The 26,518-nt window shown below is 38.3% G+C and overlaps 1 long non-coding RNA gene across 1 annotated transcript in view; it reads right to left on the bottom strand.

The window, feature by feature from the left end:
* The window catches only part of LOC111751672 (uncharacterized), a 44,463-nt gene that overhangs the window by 10,894 nt on the left and 7,051 nt on the right, over nucleotides 1-26,518 (bottom strand). Inside the window, exons 2-4 of the long non-coding RNA XR_010319121.1 lie at nucleotides 23,141-23,229; nucleotides 5,603-5,703; nucleotides 3,899-3,982 (exon numbers count right to left, since the gene is read on the bottom strand). This is a non-coding gene — a long non-coding RNA (uncharacterized LOC111751672). The remainder of the gene's footprint in view (nucleotides 1-3,898; nucleotides 3,983-5,602; nucleotides 5,704-23,140; nucleotides 23,230-26,518) is intronic.

The raw sequence follows: 26,518 nt of genomic DNA, 5'->3' as shown, positions 1-26,518 counted from the left end.
TGCTGAGAGTTTTTATCAGGAAAGACCATTGTACTTTATCAAATGTCTTTTTTGCATCAATTGAGATGATTATGTAATTCTTTTCTTTTGGTCTATTTATGTGGTGGATTACATTGATTGATTTTCTAATGCTGAACCATCCTTGCATACGTGTATAAATACCATTTGGTGGTGATGTGTTTTTTTTTTTTTTTTTTTTTTTGATATGCTGTTGGATTCTATTAGCTAGAATTTTGATACCAATGTTCACGAGGCAGATTAGTCTATAATTTTCTTTTTTAGTGGTGTCTTTACCTGGCTTTGGTGTCAAGGTTATGCTGGCTTCACAGAAATGAATTTGGGAGTATTCCTTCCTTTTCTATGTTCTGGAATAGGTTGAGAAGTATTTATGTCAAACTTACCTCTGAATGTTTGGTAGAACTCTCTAGGGCTTTTTTGTTGGTGGTGGTCAATTTTTATGACCTCTTCAATTTCTTCTTTTGTTATGATTCTCTTCAGATTTTCTACCTCAGTTTCTGTTAGTTTAGGTAGGTAGTGTGTTTCTAAGAATTTGTCCTTGTCCTCTAGGTTTTCAAATATGATGGAGTATAACTTTTTTGTAGTATTGATATGATTCCTTTTACTTCAGTTGGTTCTGTTGTGATGTAACTCATTTCTTATTTGGGTTATTTGCTTCTTTTGTCAGTTTGGCCAGTGGTTTGGTGGTTTTATTGATTCTTTCAAAGAACCAACTTCTAGTCTTGATTGTTTCGATTGCTTTTCTGTTTATTTCTGCTCTAATCTTTTATCATTTCCTTTTTTCTGGTGGCTGTGGGCTTCACTTGCAGCAATTTTTCTTTTGTTTGAGTTGTAAAGTTAAGGTATTGATTTTGGCCCTTCTTTTTTGATGTGTGCATTTATTGCTATAAATTGGCCTCTGAGCAGTGCTTTTGCTGTGTCCCAAAGGTTTTGGTTTGTTGTATTTTTATTCTCATTTGATTCTAGGAATTTTTTTTATTTCCTTTTAGTTTCTTCTCTTACCCACTGGTTTTGAAGCATGGCGCTGTTCCAACTATTTGAATTTTTTTCCTTGTTCTTCCTGTTACTGATTTCTAATTTTATAGCACTGTGATCTGAGAAGATGTTTCGTGGCCTAACATTTATGGTCTATTCTGGAGAATGATCCATGTGTGCTATGGAACAATGTATATTGTGCTGCTCTTGAGTGGAGTATTTTGTATGTCTGTGACGTCAAGTTGGTTGATTTTGTTTAGATCTTCTGTATATTTGCTGAGTTTTTTTCTAGTTGCTCTGTCCATCATCATCAAAAGTGGCATGTTAAAAGACTACTACTATTATTTTAGAACTCTCTATTTCTCTTTTCATTTCTGCTAGGGTTTGTTTTATGTATTTTGGAGCACTGTCATTGAATGCATAGATATTTATCAAAGTTATGTCCTCCTGGTGGATCATTATATACTATCCTTGTCTCTTATGATGGACTTTCATTTAAAGTCTTTTTTATCAGAGATTAATATTGCTGTTTTTTAGTTACTGATTCCTTGCTGTATTTTTTCCATCCTTTGATTTTTAACATATTTAAGTCTTTGTGTCTAGGTTGTGTATCTTGTAGGCAACATATTGATGGGTAATGTTTTTTATCCATTCTGGCATATTCTGTCTTTTGGCTGGTACATGTAACCCATTTACTTTCTGTGTGATTATCAATAGATTTGAACTTATTACTGGGGTGTGTGTGTGTGTGTGTTGACAGTTTCATCATTAGGACTCCCTTTAATATTTCTAGTAAGGAAGGTCTGGTTTTTACAAATTCCTTAACTTCTGTTTATCTGAGAATGTTGAATTTTGCCATGGTATTTGAGAGAGAGTTTTTCTGGGAATGATTCTTGGTTGGCAATTCTTTTCTTTTAGGGTTTTATATCTGTATTCCGTTGCCTTCTTGCCTGCATAGTCTCTGCTGAGAAATCAGAGCTTAGTGTTTTGTTTTTTCTCCCCATTGATACTTAGATGAAGGTTTACAGAGCAAACTGGTTTCTTATTAAACAGTATACATATTGTTTTATGACACTGGTTAACAATACCATAACATGTCAACACTCTCCTATCTTGACATTGGGTTCCCTATTACCAGCTTTCCTGTCCCCTCCTGCCTTGTAGTCCTTGCCCCCAAGCTTGTGTGTCCCTTTAGTCCTGTTTTGTTTTATGGGACTGTCTAATCTTTGGCTGAAGGGTAAACCTCAGGAGTGACTTCATTACTGAGCTGAAAGGGTGTCCGGCAGCTGTACTCTCAGGGCTTCTCCAGTCTCCGTCAGGTCAGTAGGTCTGGGTTTTTTTGTGAGTTAGAATTTTATTCTACATTCTTCTCCAGCTCTGTTCAGAACCCTCTATTGTGATCCCTGTCAGAGCAGCCAGTGGTGGTAGCCGGGCACCAACTAGTTGTACTAGACTCAGTCTGGTGGAGGCCATGGTAGATGTGGTCAATTAGTCCTTTGGACTAATCTTTTCCCTTTTATCTTTAGTTTTCTTCATTATTCCTTGTTTCCAAAGGCGTGAGACCAATGGAGTATCCTAGATGGCCACTCACAGGCTTTTAAGACCCCAGATGCTACTCACCAAAATAGAGTCTTACTGGAGTTCTTTTGTCCGTAATATCTCATTTTTCCCCAAGTTGCTCAGAATTGTTTCTTTCAACGTGCAAAGTTTCATTATGTCTTGGTGACTTTCTTTTGAGGGGTTTTTTATCCTGTATGGGAAGACCCTGGTTGCATAGTGGTTAAACCCTACGTCTGCTAACCAAAGGGTCAGCAGTTCGAATCCACCAGGCACTCCTTGGAAACTCTATGAGGCAGTTCTACTCTGCCCCATAGGGTCGCTATGAGTCGAAATCGACTCGACAGACAGCAATGGGTTTTGTTTTTTTTTTTTTTTGTATCCTGTATGGGATTTGCTGAGCTTCTTGGATGGAAATCTTCTGGTCTTTCATGATATTGTGGAAGTTTTCTTCCAACAAAACTTCTCTACTCCTGGAACTCCCTTCACGTGTTATTTACCTTCTTCGTACTGTCCCACATAACTGTTAGGCTTTGTTTTTATTATTATTCTTTTTTCTGATCCTCAAACAAATTGGTATCAAGGGATTTGCCCTCTATTTCTCTAATTCTTCCACTGTTTCCATTCTAATTTTATGTTCTTTCATTGAGTTATCTCCTTCTGATATTTTATTGTTATTCTAGATTTGTAGTGGCTAGTTTTGTATGATTTCTAAATTGTCTGTTTGTCATTTTTGTTCTTGTACTGTTTTCCTGGGAAACTCTGGTGGTGTAGTGGTTAAGTGCTATGGCTACTAACCAAAGGATCGGCAGTTTGAATCCACCAGGTACTCCTTGGAAACTCTATGGAGCAGTTCTACTCTGTCCTACAGGGTCGCTATGAGTTGGAATCGACTCAACGGCATTGGATTTCGTTTATTGTTTTCCTGAAATTTTCTAGGGTTTTGTCTGTTTTTTCATTGACCTCTTTGAGGACCCTAAATACAAGCCTTTTGAATTCATTATCAAGCAGTTCTTATCATTTCCTCACAAGATTTTCTGACCCTTTATTTGGTCATTTGGTTGAGCCATCTTGTCTTGTTTCTTTATATGATTTGATATTGTTTGCTATCTTCAAAGCATTTAGTGTGTTGTTTTATTTATGATTTTGTTTTACCACTGTAGGCAGGTGGAGCGTCCTTGGTGATCGTTCATGTGGTGTCACAGGGACGTTCACTTCTTGCTCTCAACTGGAAGGACCAATGGCAGGCAAGCTGAGCCCTCTTTGCTGTTCACTGTTTTAGTGAGACAGCTGAGGGTGTACTGGGTGAGCGCTATCCAGAGGTACATGAATGCTCAGAAACACTCACCAGATGGGTAGACGATGGACAAGGACCAAGGTGGGCGTTCAAGTGCACTGATTCGCTCCTTTCATTCCAGGACAGGGTGGTCAGCTGAGAGCACACACACAGGTAGTTGCCTGAGTAGGTAGCGGAGGGACAGGTAGCCGGGAGCGGGCAGAGAAAGTGAAGGGGCGGGGGGGCATTTGAATATGGCCCTGTGCATGCCACCCACCATACTGGCCACGTACCACTGCTGGAGAGTCACTCTGTCTCTCATTACTGGCTCGCTACCTGCTCTGGGTATGCTGGGGTCTCTGAAGCTCTTGTCCTCTTTCCTGTACATTCCCTCCTATACTTTCCAGTTCATATCTTCCTCGCCTTGCTAGACTCTGAATATATTGACATAATTTCTCTATCTCCTATTGGGAGTTCTGTGATACTGTCTTCCTTTGCTCCTCACCAAGAGTCACTGCTGGCTTTGTCTCAAAATCGTCCCGCTGTGCCAGGCTATCTAGCAGTGTACCACTACTCCGTTATCTTTCCCCGTCTGCTATCATTCAGTTTATTTTTCCAGTCAGTGTTGTATCTAATTCTATACACTTTCATTTGATGCTCAGGGTTCTAAGGTTGTCATCTGTATCTATTTCATTTTGTTTCTCAGGTCCTTGCTGCAGAGGTAATGGACTGATACATCTGACTAGCCCGCGATCTTTAATCTACCCTCAGTCTGTTTCAACAATCCCACCAGGTGATTCTGATGCCCCTTAAACATTTGAGAACCACTTGTTCAGTTTCAACCATTGCTTCAAGAGACAGCTGAAAAGTGTTTTCAATTATTAAACCTATTCCTCACTCATTATCTCATTATTTGACATTTTGCATTTAAGACAATCTAAAAAACTTCCTGTTCGACTATTTTGCACATTAATGACATATGTCTGGCAGTAACAAACACCAACGTGCGAGGCAAGAATAACACTGGCTGTGATTGGTTAAGGTTATGTGTCAACTTGGCTGGGCCATGATTCTCAGTGGTTTGGCAGTTACATAATGAAGTAATTTGGCTCTTATGTAATGACGTAGTCATCCTCTACTTTTGGTCTTTGAATCTGGTCTTTGAAACCTAAACCATATTGATAAGTGAGGAAAGGGTGTTATGACTGATATAACACAAGATTAGAAAATTTGAGGCCTATCTACAAAAGAGCTAAAAGAAGTGGGGGAGAAATGGAGAAAGTATCCTTAATATGGATCTGATGCTGTGATACTATACCATTTTTTAAGATTACTCAGACACTTTCCAATGGCAATGGAGTATAAGACTAAAATTTTAGATTTGGGATCTCAAGATATTCCAAGGGAATTTTTTTTTTCTTTGTAAGTAAGACCTGTTTAGTATGTCATTTCTACTGTCAGTCCATTTTTACCTAAATATAAATAAATTCCATACACAGTACTTCCAGTGAGGAAATAGGATGACAATTTGGATCTAAAAATAACCTCCAAGCTTCCCTAGAAACAAAAATGTCAGTGGTGCCAGGGATTTAATAAGAAGACAGGCAGAGTTGTATAGGTTTCAACTTCAGCTATAAACTATTCACTAATATTCCAGTAACTCAAAACACTGAGTTAAACTCAATATAATCACAATCGGGTAGACTAATTAAAGAAATCAAGAATAAATAAATACTTCATGAGATAATATAAAGTAATTAACAAATGTTGGCTAACCTGAAAGAAATATGATCCCAGCATTCCTAGACTTTTAACTGTTCTGAATTACGCTGGAAGCCGAATTTTAAATGTCTTCACCCATGATTTCTTTTATAATCCTAGGAATAAAAGAAAATCACGTTTAGCCTTTTTAAAAAATAACTGATTTCAAGAATCCACCGAAAACAGAAGTATTAACTCTTGTAAAGAAACGTTAACAGTAATAAGGTTCTGTTAAGATTAAAGTTTTTACCTCATTTGATTATTTCCATCTAATAAGGGTTTTCATTAAAAATATGCCATTTCTTCAAAGAACATGAACTAAAATTCAGGTAAGTTTTATCATCTGGTATTAGAACAAACACTACAAAATCCTAACAACTAAGTAAATTTCAAATCTGCTAACAATTTAGAAACATTTATTTTCTTAGTCTATTTTGCTATATTCCTACTTCATATCCCTCAGCACACCAATGCTTGAAACCTTACAAACCAAAACTCTACAACGAAATCTGATTCCTTTCGTAGCTACAAGAATTTATTCTACCCTGTCCCGTTGGCAGGGCATACAAGAAATCTACGCTGCGTCACAACAAAGGCTCTCTTACCCTAGGACAGAGGCTTATCTATCAAAAATAGAGCCTATGGCAAGTACTGAAATTGCACCCCTGTCCAACATTACGTAACTTTACCATAATATCAGCTCAAAAATACAAATCAAGTACTTGATTTTTTACTTAACACATTATGGCACTACATGAAAATTACAACTGCACACCTTCCATGCTTTGAGGAAGGATGTTGGGCCATACCAGGTTAATAGAAACTGCTCAGTGATGCCGTGGGGCCTGTGCGCTCTACACCCCGCCTCCCCTCTCCCCCCCAAATTAGCACCCAGGGCAAATGCCATACCTGCCATTCCTTAGATATGCCTCTGAGCTAGGAATACCTTGGGTAAGTGTTCTCCCATGAGGAGAAAATGCACCCCAGATTTTACATCGGGTGCAGGTCTGTGTTTATTATCTCAACCTTATGAGAGTTTATAATATAACTGAAATATTACAAGTACGGCACAAAATTAAAATTAGGAATAAATACACAATCCTACACATTTGTACTCATTTCTTTTAACTGTTAGGGGTACATGATCTAAAACTATCGGAGAGCACTATACCAGATTAGTGATCTTTTCAAAACTCTTTTTAAGTTATTCACCTGTTCTGAGAATTGGATGGACTCCATTCCCCAAAATGTATGTATGTGCATGTACAAAACTCTGTATGTAATTTAAACAGATTTCAGAGAGCTCCTAATGAACCTCAGTGATCCATGATCCCAGTTAGAAGCCCTAACTTAAATTTATTTTTTCAAACAAGCCATGGCATCAATAAACAAAAAAGTATCTTTTGTATACTTCCATGAGGAACTGGCATTCGTTCTACTGTACTATCTTGAGTATTCTACATACTGTTGAATATCTACTAAATTCATTAGCATTTATTTTTTAACTGAACTTTCTTAATATATGGTTTTATACATGTATTACTTTTATATATATTGCCTTAAGTAAAGTTAAGGCTAACAGGAATAAATGGAACCATGAACCAAACTTGACACCTGGATTACTTAATTCTTCTTAATGAAACAATGGCATCAAGATTACTAAATTCTAATTAAGTCTTCTCAACTTTTAAGAAAATTGAACTTTCAATTTAAAAATCATTAACTACTGAAACGTAGAAGTACATTATAAGAAAAGTACGCAGGACTTTGGTGAGTGGCATCTGGGGTCTTAAAACCTTGCGAGGGGCCATCTAAGATGCATCAATTCGTCCCAACCAGCCCAAAGCAAAGGAGAATGAAGAACGCCAAAGACACAAAGAACAGCCCAAGAGACGAAAGGGCTGCATAAACCAGAGACTCCATCAGCGTGAGACTAGAAGAACTAGATGGTGCCTGGATACCACCAATGACCGCGCTGACAGGGAACACAACTGAGAACTCCTGACAGCGCAGGAGAAGACTGTGATACAGAACTCAAATTCATGTAAAAAGACCAGATTTAATGGTCTGAGACTGGAGGAACCCTCAAAGCCATAGCCCCCAGATGTTCTGTTAACCCAGAACTAAAACCATTCCCGAAGCCCACTCTTCAGACAAAGATTAGACTGTGAAGAGTGTGCTTGTTAGCTCAAGCAGATACACGAGACCAAGGGACAGGACCTGGTTGGATGGACACAGGAAACCCAGGGTGGAAAGGGGGAGTGTGCTGTCACATTATAGGGGTTGAAACTAGTGTCACATAACAATATGTGTATAAATTTTGCATGAGAAGTTAATTTGAGCTATAAACTTTCACCTAAAGTGCAATAAAAAAGTTTGCACAAAAAATAGATCACAATCCAACAAAAGTAAAGGCTCAGCAATACAAAGCTGTTCAAATTACAACTTAAGTTTTTAAAACTCAAGAAATAGGATTTAAATAATGGCTCATGTTGAAAAACATTTTGCTATAACTCTATGTAAAAGACAAAGATTTCCTCTGAAACAAAGCCTCAGCTGTGAACAGAATGGTTTGAGTCCACCTAGAGGTACGCTGGAAGAAAGACCTGGTGATCTACTTCTAAAAAATAAGCCACTGAAAACTCTATGGAGCTCTGACATACATGGGGTCACCATGAGACAGAACTGACTCAATGCAGCAAACAGTATTTTTTCCCTCTAAAACGGACTGCTCTTGTAGCAAGCCATAGGAATGGCAGTTTGGGGGAGCCTACTGACTTCAATAGCAGGGCTTCTCTCCTGAGAAATGTGTTCTAAGGGGGAATTTCCACGTTATCAAACATTACCACCTGACAGATCTTCTGCAGAACAATGATCACAACTGATTTTGAAAGACAGATTTGAATACTGGCTGATAATAAATAAACCAAAAGCAATTTCCAACAGTCAAAATATGTACAGGTAGTCCCCGAGTTATGACGTATTCAAGTTACAACGAACTGCACTTATACTTATCCTTTTTTTTTTTTTTGGTACATCTTATGGTTAGTAATATGTACTGCACACAATGTTGCAGCATGTAATTTGCTGGTGTTTTCATTCTCAGATATTCACTTGCAGATGGTCAATGTTGTGATTTACTGATCAAAACACTGGTACAGCAAGCTACGGCCTAGTCTACAATGAAGTCTGTGTTGGGGCTCATACTGGATAGAAAGTTGGAAAATGTTCAACTCTAATGACATACAGTGACTCAACTGCACACATACCTTACACTGTCTTCACTGTTACAACGCTGACACTGACAAATATCGGATTTATAAAGATACTCAATAATAAAAGGCAATAATAAAAACTAAGAAGAAAAGGGGTATTTGACTTTCACCACAAATGACATACAATGGAGTCATCAGAACAGAACCCTGGACTATCTGTAGAACAATCTTCACTGAAGAAATTGTTTTCCAATGTTGATTACTAGATTCCCTTTAAACAACAAAGAGTATACCTTCAAACAAAGAAAACAGGGAAATGGTGTGTAATCAAGCTAATAATATATCAAAAAAACTGAAGTGCTATAAAATTCAAAGGCCATCAACTTCTAAAGAAACTTGAGAAAATGCCCATAAAAGGTGCAGACCTGTATAACATGACTAAACATCCTCAAGTTCATCCTGCTTTTTGATGTAAAGCAATTTCAACTGAAAAACCATACTATCAAATGTTAAAAATCCAGCCTCCAGTTTGGCTAGCCTCCAGTAAACCTTGAAATAGCCTCAGGTATCCGCATAGGCAGTTTTTCCAAGAAGAAACAAAATTTATACTAAGTATCTTAAATAAAATAAGGCACACCTGAGTTTGAACTGCTGAACTTTCAGTTAGCAGCCAGGCACATTGCGCCACCTGGTCTCCTTTCTAATAAAGTTACCAGTGCTTAAATTTACTTTTACAGCAAAAGTTACAAGTAGTACAATGAGTTTTACATTAGATGTCACATAACCTAAGACTTAAGTAGCAGTAAGGGGAAAGGCAAAGGGACTTAAAAAGGAACAGTTTATGAAAAGCTCAACATGAAATCCCAGAGTCCAAAAGAAACGTTCTTGAGCTAATAGAGAAATTTGGCCAAACTTTCAGGGCATAAGGTAAAAGTCAGCTGGGTTTCTAAACACCAGCAATGAGAAATCTTAAAGGGAAGTTAGGAAAACATTCCATTTATAATAGCATTTAAGAGAATACCTAGAAATACATCTAACCAGAGATGTGAAGGATATATACAATGAAAATTAAAAAACACTGATTAAAGAACTTAAAGAAGACTTAAATGAATGGAAAGATCTTTCATGTTCATGGACTGGAATACTTAATATTGCGAAGATCTCCATACGACCCAAAGCGATCTATACATTCAATACAATCCTGATCAAAATTCCAACAGCCTTCTTTACAGAAATGAAAAAAACAATCCTCACCTTTATATGGAATGACAGGAGGTCTCGAATAGCTAAAGCAATGTTGAAAGAAATGAATAAAGTAGAAGGACTCACATTCCTGATTTTAAAACATACTGTACAGCTACAATAATCACAACGGCCTAGTACTAATAGACACATACTCAAATGGAATAGAATGAGTCCAGAAATAAACCCACACATTTATGGTCAACTAACTTTTGGCAGGAGTCCTGGTAGCACAGTGGTTAAGAGCTTGGCTGCTCAACAAAAGGTAGGCAGCTCTATTCTGTCCTAAAGGATCACTATGAGTCATAATCGAGTTGATGGCAACAAGTTTGGGTTTATTTTTGACAAGAGTGCTAAGTCTATTCAATGGTGTTTCTTCAATAAATGGCACAGGGAAAACTGGATTTCTGCATGCATAAAAATAAAACAGGATCCATGCCTCACATCATACACAAAAACAAACACAAAATAGAATAAGGACCTAAGTGTGCAAACTAAAACCATAAAAATCATAAAAGAAAATGTAGGGCCAAAATAACAACAAAAAAACAACTAGCCCAATCACAAAATTTGCAAAGAACTAGAATAGACATTTCACCAAAGAGGACATTCGAATGGTGTCTGGACATTCAAATGGTGTCCAAACACATGAAAAGATGCTCAGCACCATTAGCCATCACAGATGGAAATAAAAAACCACAACAAGATACCACCATTCCACTTCCATCAGGATGGCTAAAGATTTACCAAAAAAAAAAGTTGGCAATCTGTGGGCAATAATGACTGCATTCCTTCCATCTACTTTTGCTGCTTCCTGCGTCGTTTAATATTTTCCCCATATAATCCTTCACTATTGCAACTCGGGGCTTGAATTTTTCCTTCAGTTCTTTCAGCTTGAGAAATGCTGACCATGTTCTTTCCTTTTGGTTTTCTACCTCCAGCTCTTTGCAGATGTCATTATAATGCTTTACTTCGTCGTCTCGAGCCACCCCTTGAAATCTTCAGTTCTTCTGCTTCATCATTTCTTCCTTTTGCTTTAGCTGCTCGATGTTCGAGAGCAAGTTTCAGAGTCTCCTCTCACATACATCTTGGTCTTTTCTTTCTCTCCTGTCTTTTCAATGACCTCTTGCTTTCTTCACGTAGGATGTCCTTGATGTCATTCTGCAACTCCTCTGGTCTTGGTACATTAGTGTTCAAAGAGTCAAATCTATTTTTGAGTTGGTCTCTAAGTTCAGGTGGGACATACTCAAGGTCGTATTTGGGCTCTCGGGGACTTGCTCTGATTTTCTTCAGTTTCAACTTGAACTTGAATATGAGCAATTAATGGTCTGTTTCACACTCGGCCCCTGGCCTTGTTCTGACGATATTCAGTTTTTCCATTGTTTCCACATAAGTCGTCAATTTGATTCCTGTGTATTCCATTTGACGAGGCCCATGTGACACTCACCGTTTATGTCGGTGAAAAAAGGTATTTGCAGTGAAGAAGTCGGTTGTGCAAATTCTATCAAGCCATCCACAGCATCGTTTCTATCACCAAGGCCTTATTTTCCAACTACGGATCCCTCGTTTCCAACTTCTGCATTCCGATCACCAGTAATTATCAATGCATCCTGACTGCATGTTTGAACAATTTGACTGCAGAAGCTAATAAAAATCGTAAATTTCTTCATCTTTGGCCTTAGTGGTTGGTGAGTAAATTTAAAAAACAGTCATATTAACTGGTCTTCCTTGTAGGCGTGTGGATATTATCATATCACTGACAGCGCTGTACTTCATTCAGCATAGATCGTGAAATGTTCTTTTTGACGAAGAATGCAACACCATTCCTCTTCAAGATCTCATTCCTGGCATAGTAGACTATATGGTCGTTCAATTCAAAATAGCCAATACCATTTGAGCTCATTGATATTGACATTCATGCATTCCCTTCATTTTTGAAGATTTCCAATTTTCCTAGATTCGTACTTCGTACATTCCAGGACCGATTATTAATACATGTTCGCAGCTGTTTCTTCTCATTTTGCGTTGTGCCACAACAGCAAATAAAGGTACAGAAATCTTTATTCTATCCACCTCATTAAGATCGACTCTACTTTGAGAGACAATTCTTCCCCAGTCATATTTTGAGTGCCTTCTAACTGTGTTGGCCGGGGGGGGGGGGGGGGGCTCATCTTCCAGCACTATATCAGACAATGTATTGCTACTATTCATAAGGTTTTCACTGGCTAATTTTTTTCAGAAGTAGACTGCTGGGTCCTTCTTCCTACTCTGCCTTAGTCAGCAAGTTCTGCTAAAATCTGTCATCCATGGGTGACCCTGCCGTTATCTGAATACCAGTGGCATAGCTTCCAGCATCACAGCAACACGCATGCCCCCCCAGTACGACTAATGGCACTGTATGCGCTGGCGAAAAACAAGCCTCCAGGAATTGAAGGAACATCAACTGAACTGTTTCAATAAACAGATGCAGTGCTATAAGCGCTCACTCATCTATGCCAAGAAATTTGGAAAATAGCTACCTAGACAACTGACAGGAAGACATGCATATTTATGCCTATTCCCAAGAAAGGTGATCCAACCAAATGCGGAAATTATCAAACAATATCGATATCACACGCAAGAAAAATTTTGCTGAAGATCATTCAAAAGCAGCTGCAGCAATTTTTTTGACAGGAAACTGCCAGAAATTCCAGCCAGATTCAGAAGAGGACGTGGAAACAGGGATATCATTGCTAATGTCAGATGGACCCTGGATGTTTACCTGTGTTTTACTGACGATGCAAAGGCATTCGGCTGTGTGGATCATAACAAATTATGGATAATATTGTGAAGAATGGGAATTCCAGAACACTTCACTGTGCTGATGAGGAACCTGTACATAGATCAAGAGGCAGTTGTTGAGACAGAACAAGGGGATACTGCATGGTTTAAAGTCAGGAAAGGTGTGGGGCGTCAGAGTTGTATCCTTTCGCCATACCTATTCAATCTGTGTGCTGAGCAAATAATCCGAGAAGCTGGACTATATGAAGAACAGCACATCAGGATTGGAAAAAGTCTTATTAATAACCTGCATTACGCAGATGACACAACCTTGCGTGCTGAAAGTGAAGAGTACTTGAAGTACTTAGTGATGAAGATCAAAGACCACAGCCATCAGCAGATTACAGCTCAGCATAAAGAAAACGAAAATCCTCACAATGACCAATGTGCAACATCATGATGAACGGAGGAAAGACTGAGGTTGTCTGGATTTCATTTTACTTGGATCCCCAGTCAACACCTATGGAAGCAGTAGTGAAGACATCAAAAGATGCGCTGCATTCTGCAAATCTACTGTAAAGGACCTCTTTTAAGTGTTGAAAAGCAAAGATGTCACCTTAAAGACAAAGGTGTGCCTGACCCAAGCCATGGTATTTTCAATCGCATCCTATGCGTGTGAAAGCTGAGCAATGAATAAGACCGAAGAAGAACTGATGCCTTTCAACTGTGCTGTTGGCAAAGAATATTGAATATACCATGCACGGCCAAAAAAACGAATAAATCTGTCTTGGAAGAAGTACAACCAGAATGCTCCTTAGAAGCAAAGATGGCAAGACTGCTTCTTACATACTTTGGACATAGGGATCAGTCCCTGGAGAAGGACATCATATTTTGTAAAGTACAGCAGTCAGCAAGAAAGAGGAAGAACCTCAACAAGATGAACTGACACAGTGGCTGCAACAATGGGCTCAAGCACAACAATGATTTTAAGGATGGCGCAGGACCAGGTAGTATTTTTGTTCTGTGGTACTCAGAGTCACTATGAGTTGGAGCAGACTAAACAGCACCTAACAACAACATATGGGGAAATCAGAATCTTTATCCACTGCTGGTGGGAATGCAAAATGGTACAAGTGTTGTGGAAAACAATGTGGTGGTTTCTCAAAAAAAAATGAAGGCGGGGCCAAGATGATGGAGTACTAAGACACTTCCAATGGTCCCACTTAAAGAGCTGAGAAAACAAGTGGATCGATTATATACATGACAAGCTAGGAGCCCTGAACATCAAAGGCAAAGATAAGAAATCAGACTAAGTGACAGGGGGAGGGAGAGACGGTTCGGAAGCAACGAGGAGATTCTGGACCTGACTCAGGGGGAGCCAGCACCCTGCAAGCCTGATCCTCTGAAGCAACCAGGACAAGGCTCCTGGTAGTGTTCGGGAGGCGTTTTTTTACAGCAGAAGAGTGGCACAGCCTACTTACACCTCTGAAATCAGCAAAGAACAACACCCTTGGCAAAAGACAAATACATGCATCTCATTTATCACATGGACCAAAAAGCACCCCTTTTGAAAGAATTCTCTCCAATTTATCTGATCCTTCCACCCGCTGCTCCAACACCCAAACAGTATGCTGTGCTGCTTGCTAAGATAGGTTCTGCTAGGCACCCTGAGCCATTCTCATAGCCTTGGAGTAGGAACAAATTAACAAACGGGGGAAAAACAATCTGCCAGCTCCCTTAAGCTGGGAAATCAGGGCAGAAGCGGCCCCTTTGCCTGGGTACAGACAAAAGCAGTCCATGGACTTTGAATGACTTTCACCCCAGCATGGAACTGTGTGTGCCCATTTCAGAAGCTTAGGCCCTCGCTGGCATAGTACAACAGTGTATGTGCCTGAGGTTTGTCTTCAACTGTTTCAGCTGTGTGGTACAGAGGCTGGTTTTTGACATTTGACACCACTCTGCTATTAAGCAGGATCCTGGTGGCACAGTGGTGAAGTGGTATTACTGTTAACCAAAAGGTCTGCAGTTCGAATCCACCAGGTGCTCCCTGGAAACCCTATAAGGCAGTTCTACTTGGTCCAATAGGGTCGCTCTGAGTCAGAATTGACTTGACGAAAATTGGTTTGGTTTTCTTTTTTTTTTTTTTCACCTACCCACATACTAACTCCATCCACACCACCTAGCTACCCATGACAGGAGTCCAAGGATAACTGGTACCTCCCAGTCCTCATAGCCAAAAGCACTGGGCCCCCAGGATCCAGATGCAGAGCCCACCCACCTGTGCATTCTACGGAACAGGAAAGGGTTTTCCTCACAGACCTTCAGGGGAGAGTTGTCAGGCCCTGCCTTGCGCAGCGCGTGACCCCAATGAGCAAGATACATATGCCTACACCAATCATCCCTGCTCCTCTAAGACTGTAGCTGAGAGCCTGCACCACACACCTGGTGACCAACTACCTGGCCACCTGTACTGAATCCACAGAAGAAAAGTGAATGGACTCCTGGGCTCGTATACCTGGTAAAAGCTCTAGCTAGCTGGTGACAAGATGTTAGAGCTTCAAAGGCTCCGATAATCAAACTAGCTCACTTAAAGAGCCTATTTGGGCATATCAAAACAAAACTAAGCAAAAAGCTAGGACACAGTAAGCAAACATAAAAGAAATTAATAACAGATGACTCAGAGACAAGAGTCAATATCAAATCACATAAAGAAGCAGACCATGATCACCTCAACAAGCTCCTAAAACAAAGAATCAAGGACTCTTCCAGACAGAGAAATATTCCTGGAATTACCAAAGTTACAATACAAAAGATTAATATACAGAACTCTACAAGAGATCAGGAAGCAGATCAGGCAAAACACAGAACAAGCCAAGGGACACACAGATAAAGAAGTGGAGGAAATTAAGGAGGTTATTCAAGAGCAAAATGAAAAATTTAATAGGCTGCAAGAATCCAAAGAGGGACAGCAAACAGAAATTCAGAAGATTAACAATAAAATTTAAGAAATAGACAAGAGAAAGCAAGAGGAGATCTGAGAAAATGGAAGTCAGAATTAGTGAGACTGAAGATAAAACACTTAGCACTAATATATTCAAAGAAAAATCACATAAAAGAATTTAAAAAAATGAAGAAACCGTAAGAATCACGTGGGACTATCAAGAGAAATAACCTATGAGTGACTGAGTACCAGAACAGGGAGACAAGAAAATAGAGAATTGCTGATGATTTGTTAGCAGAAAACATCCCTGATATCATGAAAGATGAGAAGATACCTATCCAAGATGCTTATCGAACCCCACACAAGGTAGATCCCAAAAGAAAGTCACTAAGACATATAATCAAACTTACCAAAACCAAAGCTAAAGAGATAATTTTAAGAGTGGCTACAAATAAATGAAAAGTCACCTACAAAGAAGAGTCAATAAGAATAAGCCCGGAATACTCATACCTTGCAGGCAAGAAGGCAATGGGATGACATATATAAAAACTTAAAGGAAAAAAATTGCCACCTGAGAAACATATATCCAGCAAAACTGTGTCTCAAATACAAAGGTGAAATTAGGACATTTCCAGATAAACAGACATTTAGGGAATTTGCAAAAACCAAACCAGAACTACAAGAAATACTAAAGGAAGTCCTCTGGTTAGAAAACCAATGACATCATTTAACAACCCAAGACTACAACACTGGACAGACCAACCAGGTAATATAACCCAGACAGGGAAATCACAAAAATAAATCAGGATAAAAAACGCTCAAAACAGGGAAACAGCGATGTCATTATGTAAAACATGACAGAATTAAATCAATACATGGGGACAAACGAATGTTGCCATAGTTCTTTCATATGGAGAGGAAGTGAAGGCAAGATAAAGAGATAAAAATTTGGTTTAAACTTAGAAAAACAGGGGAAAATATTAAGGAAACCACAAAGGACACTGACAATCCCACACATCTAAACAAAATACAAGAAACACATAAAGACTTACCAAATATGACATCAACAAAAATGAAAAAGACAATAGATAAACTACTTAGCACAAACAAATTAAGTAGAAAAAAGAACTGTCACCACACCAAAAAAAACATCAAAATGACAGCATGAAACTCGTTCCTATCCGTATTTTTTTTTTTACGGGGACTAAATGCACCAATACAGAGAGAGTGGCAGAACGAAAAAAAAGAAAAAAAGATCCGTCTATATGCTGCCTACAAGAAACACACCCTAGACTTAAAGACACAAACATACTAAAACTGAAAGGATGGGGAAAAAAAGTATCAAGCAAATATCAATCAAAAAATAGCAGGAGTGGCAATATTCAATTTCTGACAAATTAGACTTTAGGGTTAAATTCACCACAAAGAATAAGGAAGGGCATATATAATGATTAAACGGTCAGTATTTTTTATTACCAGGATGAGGAAACCCTGGTGGCATAGTGGTTAAGTGCTACGGCTGCTAACTAAGAGGTCAGCAGTTCAAATCTGCCAGGCGCTCCTTGGAAACTCTATGGGACAGTTCTACTCTGTCCTATACAGTAGCTAGGAGTCGGAATCCACTCAACAGCAGTGGGTTTGGTTATTGGTTTTTTATACTAGGAGGATATAACCATAATATTTATGCACCCAATGACAGGACATCAAGATACATAAAACAAACTCTAACAGCACTGAAACACGAGACAGACAGCTCCACAATTACAATAGGAGACTTCAACACACCACTTTTGGTGAAGGACAGGACATCCAAAAAGAAGCTCATTAAGACAAGGAAGATATAAAGGCCACAAACAACTAACTCGACCTCATAGACATATACAGGACACTCCACCCAAAAGTAGCCAAGTATACTTTCTTTTCCAACACACATGAAACATTCTCTAGAATAGACCACATATTAGGTCATAAAGCAAGCCTTAACAGAATCCAAAACATCGAAATATTACAAAGCATCTTTTCTAACAATAAAGCCATAAAAGTAGAAGTCAATAACAAGAAAAAGAAATCAAACACATGGAAACCGAACAACACCTTGCTCAAAAACTACTGGGTTACAGAAAAAATTACAATCACAATAAATTCATAGAATCCAAAGAGAGTGAAAACATTTCCTATCAGAACCTTTGGGACACAGCAAAAGCAGTGCTCAGAGATCAATTTATAGTAATACATGCATACATACAAAAAGAACAGCCAAATTCAAAGCATTAACCCCACAACTTGAACAAGAAGAAAGAGAGCAGCAACAGAAGCCCTTAGGCACAAAAAAGAAAGCAAATGATAAAATTCAGAGCAGAATTAAATGAAACAGAGAACAGAAAAACAACTAAAACACTTAACAAAATGAAAATCTGGTTCTTTGAAAAAAAAAAATCAACAAAACTGATAAAGCACTGGCCAAACTGACAAAAGAAAATCAGGACAGGAAGCAAATAACCTGAATAAGAAATGAGATGAGTGATACCACAAGAGATCCAACTGAAATTAAAAGAATCATAACAGAATACTATGAAAAACTGTACTCTATCAAATTTGAAGACCTAGAAGAAATGGACAAATTTCTAGAAACACAGTACCCATCTAAAGTAATCCAAACACAGATAGAACAACTAAATAAACCCACATCAAAAGAAGAGAATGAGAAGGTAATTCAAAAACTCCCAACAAAAAAAAAAGCCCTGGTCCTCACGGCTTCACTGGAGGATTCTAACAAACTTTCAGATAAGAGTTAACACCACTAATATGAAAGGTATTTCAGAGCATAGAAAAGGACAGAATACTCCCAAACTCGTTCTATGAAGCCAGCACATCCCTGATACCCAAACCAGGTAAAGACACCACAAATAAAAAAGAAAATTACAGACCTCTATCCCTCACGGACTTAGGTGAAAATCTCCTCAAAAATGTTCCAGCCAATAGAATTCAACAACATATCAAAAAAATAATTCACCATAACCAAGAGGGATTCATACCAGGTATGCATGGATGGTTTAACATTAGAAAAACACTTTATGTTATCAATCATATAAATAAAAGACAAGAGCCCCGTGATTTTATCAACCAATGTGGAAAAAGGATCTGACAAAGTCCAATACCCATTCATGATAAAAACTCACAGCAAAATAGGAATAGAAGGAAAATTCCTCAACAAAATAAAGGGCATCTATACAAAGCCAACATCATTCTAAATTGAGAGAGCCTGAAGGCATTCTCTTGAAAAGGGGAACCTGACAAGGATGCCCTTTATCACCGCTCTTATTCAACACTGTGCTGGAGGTCCTAGCTAGAGAAATTAGGCTATGTAAAGAAACAAAGGGCATCCGAATGGACAATGAAGGAGTAAAAATATATCTATTTGCAGATGATATAATCTTATAAACAGAGAACCTTAAAGACTCCACAAGAAAACTACTGAAGCTAATAGAAGAGTTCAGCAGAGTTTCAAGATACAAGATACACATACACAAATTAGTTGGATTCTTCTACACCAAAAAAGAGAACATCGAAGAGGAAATCACCAAATCAATACCACTTACAACAGCCCCCAAGAAGATAAAATACCTAGGTATAAATCTAACCAGAGATATAAAAGAGATGTAAGAAAACTACAAGACACTATTGCAAGAAACCAAAAGAGACCTTCATAAGCGGAAAAACATGCCTTGCTCATGGATAGGAAGACTCAACATTGTGAAAGTGTCTATTCTACCCAAAGCCATCTATTGCAATGCAATCCTGAATCCAACTCTAACAACATTTTTTAATGAGATGGAGTAACAAATCATTGACTTCATATGGAAGGTGATAAGCAAAGCACTACTGAAAAAGAATAGTAATGTGGGAGGCCTCATACTACCTGATTTTAGAACCTATTTACTGCCATAGTAGTCAAAACAGCCTGGTACTAGTACAACAACAGATACATAGACCAATGGAACAGAACTGAGAATCCATCCACATATGAGCAGCTGATACTTGACAAAGGCCCAAAGTCTGTTAAAAAGGGAAAAGACAGTCTCTTTAACAAATGGTGCTGCCATAACTGGATATCCATCCGCAATAAAATGGAACAAGACCAATACCTCGCACCATGTACAAAAGCTAACTCAAAATGGGTCAAAGACCTAAATATAAAACTTAAAGTAATAAAGATCAAGGAAGAAAAAACAGGGACAACATTAGGAGCCCTAATACATAGAATAAACACTATACAAAACATTACTACTAATGCACAAACACCAGAAGAAAAACTAGGTAACTGGGAGCTCCTAAAAATCAAACACTTCTGCTCATCCAAAGACTTTACTGAAAAAGTACAAAGACTATCTACAGACTGGGAAAAAGTTTTTGGCTACGATAATTTTGATCACGACCTGATCTCTAAATATACGTGACACTGCAAAAACCCAACAACAAAAAGACGACCTTACTAAAAAATGGGCAAATGGCAAGAACAGGTACTTCACCAAAGATGACATTCAGGTGGCTAACAGATACATGAGGAAATGGTTACGATCATTAGCCATTAAGAGAAATGCAAATAAAAACCACAATGAGATACCACCTCACCCCAACAAGGCTGGCATTAATCCAGAAAACACAAAATAATAAATGTTGGAGAGAATGTGTAGAGACTGGAACATTTACGTACTGCTGGTGGGAATGTAAAATGGTACACCACTTTGGAAATTGATTTGGCTCTTTCGCAGAAAGCCAGAAATAGACCTACCACGTTGTTGTTGTTGTTACGTGCCGTTGAGTCAGTTCCAACTCATAGTGACCCTATGCACAACAGAATGAAACACTGCCTGGTCCTGCGCCATCCTTACAATCATTGTTATGCTTGAGCCCATTGTTCCAGCCGCTGTGTCAATCCATCTTGTTGACGGTCTTCCTCTTTTCCGCTGACCCTGTATTTTACCAAGCATGATGTCCTTCTCCAGGGACTGATCCCTCCTGACGACATCTCCAGAGTATGTAAGACGACAGGATCCAGCAATTCTACTCCTTGATATATATATTCTAGAGAAATAAGAGCCCTCACACAAACATATATATGCACACCCAGGTTTATTGCAGCACCATTTATAATTACAAAAAGATGGAAGCAACCAAGGTGCCCATCAACAGATGAATGGACACATAAATTATGGTATATTCACATGATGGAATACTACCAAGAATTAAGAACAATAAATCCGTGAAACCTCTCATAACATGGAGGAATGTGGAAGGCATTATACTAAGTAAATTAGTTGCAAATATTGTATGAGACCACTATTACAGGAACTCAAGAAAAGTTTAAACACAGAAGAAAATACTCTTTGATGGTTACAAGGGTGGGGGCGGAGGGAGAGGGGTATTCACTAATTAGATAGTAGACAAGAACTATTTTTGGTGAAGGTAAAGGCAACACATAATACAGGGGAGGTCATCACAACTGGACTAAACCAAAAGCAAGGAAGTTTCCTGAGTACAACCAAACACTTGGAAGGCAAGAGTAGCAGGGACGGGGGGGTTTGGGCACCAGGATTATAGGGGACATGTCATTAAGAAAACATTCTGCATCCCACTTTGGTGAGTGGCATCTATGGTCTTAGACATTAGCAAACAGCCATCTAAGATACATCAACTGGTCTCAACTCACGTGGGGCAAAGGAGAATGAATAACACCAAAGACACAAGGCAAATATGAGCCCAAGAGACAGAAACGGCCACATACACCAAAGACTCCATCAGCCTGAGACCAGAAGAACTGGATGGTGTCTGGCTACCAACAATGACTGCCCTGACAGAAAACACAACAGAGAATCCCTGTTGGAGCAGAACAGTGGGATGCAGACCACAAATTCTCGTAAAAAGACCAGACTTAATGGTCTGAGACTGAAGGGACCCTGGAAGTCATGGACCCTGGACCGTTAGTCAAGACTGAACTATTCCTGAAGCAAGCTCTTCAGACAGGGATTGGACTGGGCTACAGACAGAAAATGATACTGGTTAAGAGTGAGTTCTTGGCTCAAGTAAACACACAAGAGTATGTGGGCAGCTCCTGTTTGGAGGCGAGATGAGAAGGCAGAGGGGGACAGGAGCTGGTTGAACAGACACAGGGAATACAGGTAAGACCTTCAACAAGATGGAATGATACAGTGGCTGCAACAACGGGCTCAAGCATAACGATTATGAAGATGGCACAGGACTGGGCAGTGTTTTATTCTGTTGTACGTAGGGCACTATGAGTCAGAACTACCTCAACAGCACCTAACAACAACATACACACGCATATTTATGTGTGTGTGCGTGTATGTCTTTTTCTCCAAAGGACGTAAGGTAATATTTGCTGTAGTTATAATAGAAATGTAAACTTTAGCATTGCTGTTGTTGTTAGTTGCCATCCTTATCAATTCCAATTCACAGCAACCCCATGTGTGCAGAGCAGAATTGTTCCACAGAGTTTTCAAGACTGTGACCTTTCAGAAGCAGATCGCCAGGCCTGCCTTCTGAGGCATCTCTAGATGCGTTCAAACCACCACCCTTTCAGCTAATGGTGGAGCACTTTACCATCTGTACCACCCACAGATTCCTAAAGTTCAGCATAGACTAATAAAAATCTAATAAATTAAAAGTATGTATCCCTCAAGCACTGCGCTCTTTTAACATCTATCTGTATGGGATCAAACTGACAACAGCAACTCGAAAGATCAGACAGGAACCTCAGGGGCCAGTGAATTTATGTTAACAGAGAAAGAACACTTCAGAAAAGGGGGGTGAGAATGGTTGCACAAGTAGAAGAATGTAATCAGTGTCACTGACTTGTACATTTAGAAACTTGCTGGTGTATGTTTTGCTGTGTATATTCCCAACAAAATTAATTTTTTTTTAATCTAATAAAGCACATATTGATGCTTTCATCAAGCATGCTCATAATCATTTCTAAAATAAATAAAAAATTAACTAAGTTGCAAGTGCCCGAAGACCTTAAAAAAAGACAGTCTAATGTTGAAATAGGTCTCAATAAAACATGTAATTAATGCTGAATTTGCAAGGCAACTATGATGAGGTAAACACTTGTTTGAGAATATAAGATACCACTGAAAAATCTGAACCTTAATTTTATCCTCAAATTCCTACAAAGCCATTTCAAAAACAAAAATCTAGCATTAACCTCTTGCAATCCCCTAATTTTCCTCAAACACGCACATACAAACACAAATTAAAGACAACCTATCCTTGATCACTGTGTAACCAGGATTAAGTTTTAATAAACTTGTTAGACTGTAATAGCAATAAATTGTATTTTTAGTTCAAGACAACAAATGATTAATAGGAACGTACCTGAAGAGCTGGTCTCGCCTCTATTTCCTTTCAGAGTTCAATATTTCAAGTAAATTATTACCACACCCAAGAATCCAACAGTTAAGGAACTGGAAAGGAATTACCAAATGACATTTTATTTCTCACCATATGCTTTTATTTTTCTCCATAGTTAAAACCAGTTAAAGCTCTTCACTGTTAAGTAATGAAAATATGTGAGCCAACTTATGAGGGAAAATATTTCTTGCACAATCAAATATACAACCATATGCATGAAATATAAGAATGTGGTATTAGGGAAAATTACTTAAATAACAAGCAAGTGTAATCTGCATTATTATGTGCTGATCATCTGTTTAAATCTATTTAAGTGGGGAGGGGGTACTAAACTGAATCAGTGATAAGGAAAATTATATCATTCAAGAGGATCTTCTTTCATCTAGAGCTCCATCTCTCACGTCTTCCTCACTCGGTTATACTATTTCTGAATAAGAAGTGTAGGTGAACAAAGATATTTATATGAAAATACATTAAGATGGTTAAATGTTTTAATGTTTTGTTCTTTAACACAAGATGCCAATACTTCATAAATGGTTAGGTCTTCAAAAAAGGGGAGTTGAGAAGTCTAAAAACGAGAGAGAGCTTAAAAACACATTTTCAAATTTTAAAAATGTACTAAATTCCTCTTTATTGGTAAAAAAAAAAAAAAAAAGCGGGGGGGCTTTCAGAAATGTAGATTTACAAACTACCTTAATACAGAATACAAAAACAATGCATTAAAAACCACAAGGTAGTCGTGAATCTCACTTCTCATTTTGCTGCCTCCACATCATTTATAAATGCAAATACTCTCTCAGCAAGAGCTCCCAATACCTGCTCTGAATCGCTCCAGAGCCCAAACAGACTTTCCACGTCTTTGCTTGGCCAAGCAGGGCAGAATCTGAGAGATGGGGCAGAACTTAGAAAAAGTTCCTGCAGTCCTTTGATGAGAACATACAATGCTATTTCCTATCATTAGTCAGAATCAGAGTTTATTAAAGCACTCCCTATAATTTTGCACTGATGATATCCAATTTTGAGGTAAAACCATGTGGTATAAAGAAACTCCATTTTGATCCTGCTAATAAGTCAGTCAGTGTGAGCTCAGAAAAACAACAGTAGTGGCAGATCAGAAACAGTACATAGGGTCTAAAACAGAGTCCCCAGTATAGAGAAAAGTCTGGATGAAAGGCACAACTACCAAAAAGTGGGGGCACATTCCTTCTGAGACTAAATGAGGGGCTGAAATAAATATGGAATTACAAAGGTTATAAATCCTGTTTTCTTCTGTGATCATCTTATACTCAACTGTCTGAAAACAGTAAATTAAAATGACCTCAAAGCAAAAACTAAGTGTCAAGTCTCCCTCAAATATTCATTTCCCGAGGGTCATTTCCTTTCCCACAATTCAATGGGGCCCATAGGCATTTTTCCTCCTGCTTCCATCAGTATTATACATATACTTTATACTTTTTACAATTAATGCATTACATTGTTTCTCCCATTGTGTTTCTCTCTCTGTAAAAATAATCACCTTTGTAGACAGGCCTTTCACCAGCATTTAATGGTCTTACTGGTCTACCTGCTTTTACCCTGGCTCTCCTCCAGTAAATTCTCCATGAGTAGCTAAATTAGAAATTTCCAATATTCCCATCTCATTCAGAAACAAATCCCATAGCATATGTTGGTCTACATCTGGCATGCTCAATGGGGATTTAACAGCCCCAAGGCAGAGAAAATTGGTTCAGGAAGGGGAACAAAAAATTCTTTCTATGTATAAAGCACAGACATACATACAATACATCAACAGCTATTTGTGGCATTAAAAGTTCTTTGGAGGGGGGTTGATTAAAAAATTTAATGCCTAAAAAGGCTTCTAGGAAGGGGGCAATAATGATACAAAAGGTTAAGAAACACCCTTGCCCAATGAACTGCAACACAACAGATATTTCCCACTTTCTTGCTTTGAATAGTATTGCCCACAGCTTGGAACAGGTTCACCTCCAACTTCCCAGGCCTCCCTCCTTTTGACCATTCAGGTTTCAGCCCCAATGTCTCCTCAGAGGATGTTTCTATGACCATCCTTACTAAAAGGGACATGTTTCCTCTATCTACAATATAATACAGTCCATGCTATAGCCCCGTGCCTAGAAGAGCGGTACTGCCATAGTATGTGCTCAGTATTTTTTAATAAGTGTGATAATTACAATGAAACATAACATTTACTCTCTGATCATACCAAGGAGAAATTAATAATCCACCATTATAATGAATACTTAAGTATGAAGAGGAATAACGGACTCCTGAATAAGAAAATTTTTGCTTGCCAAAGAGCAAATTAAACTCATTCAAGTCCCTAGGAACACAATGTATACATAATTATTTAAAGTTACTAACTTATGAGATAAAATTTTGAATTAAAATACTAATTTCATTTTGCTGTAGTCCTCATAGTTACATAATTCACTCAACAACAAACCACAAAACTTGATAATATTTAAGTATATTTTAATTTTCAATTCACTCTAGGGAGAGCTTATCTAAAATAGTTTAGAACCTCCATCCTTTCTGTTTTGCAGCGAAGTGCACCCACCCCTCTAACCAAAATCCAAACCATATCTGTTGCCACTGAGTTGATTCCAACTCATAGCAACCCTGTAAAACAAAGACTCTGTGATTCTTCCTAATCTTGGTATTTGGGCATAGCATTACCCATTGTCATCTGAAGAAAACTATTATGAAATAATTTTTAAATGAAAGAGATTACAAATCAAGATAGTGCCTCTTTATATCAACAAAGGAGTAAACTAAGATATTATACTGAATGTAATGACTTTGTCATAAAGCAAATCTCTAACGTTCACATCATTAAATATATATATAGAAAGATAAATAGTGCCATCTACTTAAATATAGTACTTAAAGTACAAGATGACTTCAGGACTCTAATTTCTGGAATTCTCATTAACCAACAATGGACTTCCCCAAAGCTCTCAAAAGTTGAATCATACTTCTATTCCTAACCTTTATTATTAATGCAACAATTCCACCGGTTTTTATCACCATCTGATCTTTATTAACTTTGGTTGTGGACTACAGAGACTAAAGCTAAATTCTCACTTTCCATAGTTAGGAAATCAAAAGATGTTCAGTGTCACTTTACACTAAGAGTCAAGCAAATCAGAAATACAATACAACTTTATACTTGTTAGATTGTCAAAGATAAAAAATGTTGGTAACTCTGGGTAAAAGCCTGAGGAGATTTTTGGTAGGAATGTAATTTGGTGGCTTTATGGGAGGCAGCAGTTACCATGTTAGGCAGCATCTTAAAAAAATCTGCAAATACACATATTCAGTGGC

Source organism: Loxodonta africana, chromosome 23 (assembly GCF_030014295.1).
Source record: "Loxodonta africana isolate mLoxAfr1 chromosome 23, mLoxAfr1.hap2, whole genome shotgun sequence".
NCBI classification, from domain to species: Eukaryota; Metazoa; Chordata; class Mammalia; order Proboscidea; family Elephantidae; genus Loxodonta; species Loxodonta africana.
The sequence above is the reverse complement of the archived record's forward strand: the minus strand, read 5'-3'. Positions and strand labels throughout refer to the sequence as shown.